Below are 4990 nucleotides of genomic sequence, written 5' to 3'. Positions count from 1 at the left end.
TCTGTTTCTTTGGAGGACCCTGATTAATACAGAGGCAGAATAGTTTAATGATTAAGAGCCCAAATTCTGCAGCCCGACTCTCTGGGTTTCTTTACCAGGTCTGTGACCACTGGCAAGTTACCTAATCTCGAAGGGTCTCTGCTTCCTCATTGGTAAAGCAAGAGTAATAATAGTAGCTACTCTGTGGGGCTGTTGTAAGAATTAAAAGAGTTCATGAATGTAAAACACTTAGAACAGTACCAGGTACCAACAAAGCAGGGCCATTCCAAAAATTCTTTGAATGAATTTGCCATTTTAAAAGTAAACATTGGGTGTATCCCATGACCCAGCAATTCTACTTCTGCAATATATTCCAGACAGAAATGAATGTTTATGTGCAATAAAAAGCATGTACAAGAATGTAATATAGTCATATACTGTTATGCTATACAACAATGAAAATGAACAAATTATTGCCACACGTGGGTGAATTTAATAGACATAATGTTGAGCAAAAGACAACAAACAAAAATGAATTCATGCTGTTTATATGAAGTTCAAAAACGGGCAAAACTCTGAGAGGTGAGGCAGGAGGATCACTTGAGGTCAGGAGTTTGAGACCAGCCTGAACAAGAGTGAGACCCCGTCTCTACTAAAAATAAAAAAATTAGCCGGGCATGGTGGCACACGTGTGTAGTACCAGCTACTAGGGAGGCTGAGGCAGGAGGATCACTTGAGCCCAGGAGTTTGAGGCTGCAGTGAGCTATGATGACGCCACTGCACTCTACCCGGGCCAATAGAGCAAGACTCTGTCTCAAAAAAAAAAAAAACAGGTAAAATTAATCTATGGTGATAAAGGTTAGGGGCAGGGTAGTATTGACTTCCTTAGGAGACTTCCAAGGTGCTAGAAATTGGAAATTTTCTCTATCTTGACATGGGTGTATTCGTATGTAAAATTAAGCTGTACATTTAAGATTTGTAAATTTCTTACGTATAAATTATACCTCAATAAATATAAATTAATTTTTTAAATGAACAAATATTAATCATTGGGAAAACAATGAGTACTTTGTGGGGCATCCCAATCCTCATGTTACAAATGAGTGTTTATTGTTGTTTGTTTTGTTTAATTACACTTGAGGTAGCTACCATAATCTCTCAGTGCTTAAAGCCTCTAAAAGTCTTAATCTGGCCAAGAAGACCCTCACTAAATAGTAGATATTGTTATGACTACGTTTTTATTAGAAAACAAAGATAATAAGCTTGCCCTCTGGAGCTTACAACTTGAAAAGCTGTTGTTTATTTGTACAGCAGAAATAATAATGTTAGCCCTCTCCACTCATACATTAATTCACTCATCTTTCCAATACCTTTTACTGAACACCTAAGTATGCCAACACTGAGCTTGGCATCACACATCTAGAATATACTCAATACCATTCCCTGTGCTTGCATCTCTCTTTCCACATGGTTAGTTCCCTCTATTGGTTCAAATCTCTGTTTAAATGTCACCTCCACATCAAGGCTTTCCCTAACCACAGACTTCCACCTCTCCCTACCACTGTCACTGGATTAGCAAATTGCAAGGCCTTGACCAAAAACAAGTCCCATAGATGCCATCTCTTTAACAGCTTTTTGATCTATTTCTCTCTAGCCCATCTCCTGCCTTCACTGCGGTTATCTTTCACCAGACTCCTAACAAAGGCTTTCCACTCCTCTTGCTTCTATTCTTCCCACTCCTCACATACACTCTTCACACACTAGCTAGAGGGGTCTTTCTAATAAACATTCTGATTCTTTTCTCACCACATACTGTCTCCCTAGGTGATTTCACTGACACACACTCACCCACCTCCAGTGATTCATTCCATCTCCAATAACCCTTGACTAAGAGGTGCCTCAAACATACTTCTCAGATGCTAAAAGTAGTGGACAAAGTTTAATAAGAAATAGGGAATGACATAGACTCAAAGTATCTCCCACAAATACAGACAGAAAAAGAATTACTTTATAGTGGAGAAACCTGACAGATACCACCTTAATCAAGTGATCAGAATTACCACTAGTAATAGGAAAAATCAAGATTGCGTGCACCCTGGTAAGGTGCACTGAAGACTCAACATGGCTTCTGAAGTATTCCTGCCAAAAATGCATTATGCTAAATCTTTATCATAGAGAAACATTAGATAAACCCAAATTGAAGGACATTCTACAAAATAAAAGATGTGTACTCTTCAAAAAATGTCAAAGTCATAAAAGACAAAGAAAGATTAAGGAACTATTCCAGATTAATGGAGACCAAACAGACAGTAACAACTGAATGCAATATGTGATCCTATAATGGAGTCCAGACAGGAAAAGTTCTTTTCATTTTATATTTAGCACATTAGTGGAACAATTGGCAAATTTTGAGTAAGGTCTATAGATTAGACAATAGTACTGTATCTGTGTTAATTTTCACAGTTTGATTATATTCTGGTTATGTGAGAAAATGTCTTTTTTTTAAAGTAAATATACATTAGTCAGGGTTTTCCAGAAAAACAGAACCAATAGGAGATAGATATTATTATAAAGATTTGGCTCATTGATTATGGAGACTAACAGGTCCCAGGATCCCCAGGATTTTCAAGGTGAGTTGACAAGCTGGAGCAGACGGTGTAGCTCCAGTCCATGTACAAAGGCCTGAAAACCAACGGTGTGATTCCAGTTCAAAGGCCAGGCTCAAGACCCAGGAAGAGCTGATGTTTCCGTTTGAATCTGAAGGTAGGAAAAAGCCAATGTTCCTGTCCCAAAGCAGTCAGGCAAAAGAGGAAGGCTCTCTTACTTGGGAGAGGGTCAGCCTTTTTGTTCTTTTGTTTGTGTTTGTGAGACAGGGTCTCTCTCTCTGTTGCCCGGGCTAGAGTGCAGTGGTGTTGTGATCATAGCTCACTGCAACTTCAGATTCCTGGGTTCAAGGGATCCTCCTGCCTCAGCCTCCCGACAGCTACAACTGCACACCACTACGCCCAGCTAATTCTTTTCTATTTTCGGCAGAGACAAGGTCTTGCTCTTCAGGCTGGTCTCAAACTCCTGAACTCAAGCGATCCTCCCGCCTCAGCCTCCCAGAGTGCTAGGATTTCAGGCGTGAGCTACCATGCCCAGCCCAGCCTTTTTGTTCTATTCTGGCTTTCAAATGGTTGGATGAGGCCCACCCACATTAGGGAGGGCAATTTGCTTTACTCAGTCTACCAATTCAAATGTTAATCTCATTTAGTACACCCTCACAGAAAGACCCATAATAGTGCTTGACCAAATATCTGGGCACCAATAGTCCAGAAACACATTAATTGCCCCAAGTTGACAAATTAAAATTAATCACAGGGCCAGTGCGGTAGCTCATGCCTATAATCCCAGCAGTTTGGGAGGTCAAGGTGGGAGGATTACTTGAGTCCAGGAGTTTAAGACCAGCCTGGGCAATGTATCAAGACCCTGTCTCTACAAAAAAAAAATAAAAATTAGCTGAGTGTGGTGGCAAGAGCCTATAGTCCCAGCTACTTGGGAGGCTGAGGTAGGAGGATCCCCAGTAGTTGGAGGTTGCAATGAGCTATCAACATGCCACTGTACTCCAGCCTGGGAGTCTCCAGATTAGAGATGAGCAAGACCTCATCTCTAATAAATAAATAAATACAAAATTAACCATCACAGGTAGTTAAGTTAAATGAACTTTATCTCTGAAACTCTCAAACAGTTCAGGAAAAAAAATTACATATGTGGAGATAAATGCATTAAAATAAAGCAAACACAGTAAATGTTAATATTTGGGTAATCAGGGTGAAGGATATACAGGAATTATTTGTACTATTTTTGCAACTTCAGATGCACAAACCTGATAATTATCCTTGACTCTTCAGCTCCCATAACTGAGCCATTACCATATCCTGTAGGTTATACTGTCCTAATGTACATCTTATAGCCACAATTTCTCTCCATTACCACCACCACCACTTTGGTGCAAGTCATCATCATCTCTCACTTAGACTTCTACAATAATAACCTCCCGACCAGTCTCCCTGCTCCCAGTCTTTCCTCCTCTACAATCATTCTCCACCCTGCAGCCAGTGATCTTTGCAAAAATACAAATTTAAAGTCAGCTAAATGCAATGCACTATCATTGATTGCATTTCCAAAAATTAAATATTATAAAGGGTACCATCTTAGTCTGTTTGTGGTGCTATAACAAAATACCACATACTGGGTTATTCATAAAAAACAGAAAGTTATTTTCTCACAGTTCTGGAGGCTGGGAAATTCAAGACAAAGGCTCTGGCATGTTAGGTATCTGGCAAAGGCCAGTTCCTCATAGATAGTGCCACCCAGGTGTCCTTACATGGCAGAAGAGAAAAAAGGGGCAAACTTGCCCCCTCAAGCCCTTTCATACAACACTCATCTTGAGGGTGGAACCCTCATAGCCTTATCACTTCCTAAAAGCCCCATCTCTTAATACCAACACAATGGGGGTTAAATTCCAACATGAATTTTGGAAGGAGCACATTCAAACCATAGCAGACATGAATGAGACAACTGGGGAAATTGTATATTACATAATAGTATTGGATGAAGGTTAAATGTCTTGGGTGTGATAATGGTATTGTGGTTATGTATGGAAATGTCCTTGTTCTTAGGAGATATATGTTGAAAATATATAGCAGTGAAGTGTAAAGAATTTTGTACCTAACTCAAGTGATTCAGCAAAAATAACTATTTTATCATTGCTATTATACACACTCATATTGAGAGAGATACAAAGCAAGTCTGGCAAAATGTTATCAGTGAATGTAGGCAAAGGGAAGGTAAATGGGTTACTCGTTGTACTAATCTTGCAACTTTTCTGAAAGTTTTAAATTTTTTTAAAAGGCTAGGGAAAATACTATATGTCATTATATGTTAAGTCTCAAGTGTGATAAGGGTATTGTGGTTATGTAGGAGAATATCCTAATTCTTAGTAGATACATATTGGAATACTTAGGGGTGA

Source organism: Propithecus coquereli, unplaced genomic scaffold (assembly GCF_000956105.1).
Source record: "Propithecus coquereli isolate 6110/MARCELLA unplaced genomic scaffold, Pcoq_1.0 Scaffold59, whole genome shotgun sequence".
NCBI lineage: Eukaryota > Metazoa > Chordata > Mammalia > Primates > Indriidae > Propithecus > Propithecus coquereli.
Note: the sequence above shows the minus strand (reverse complement) of the source record.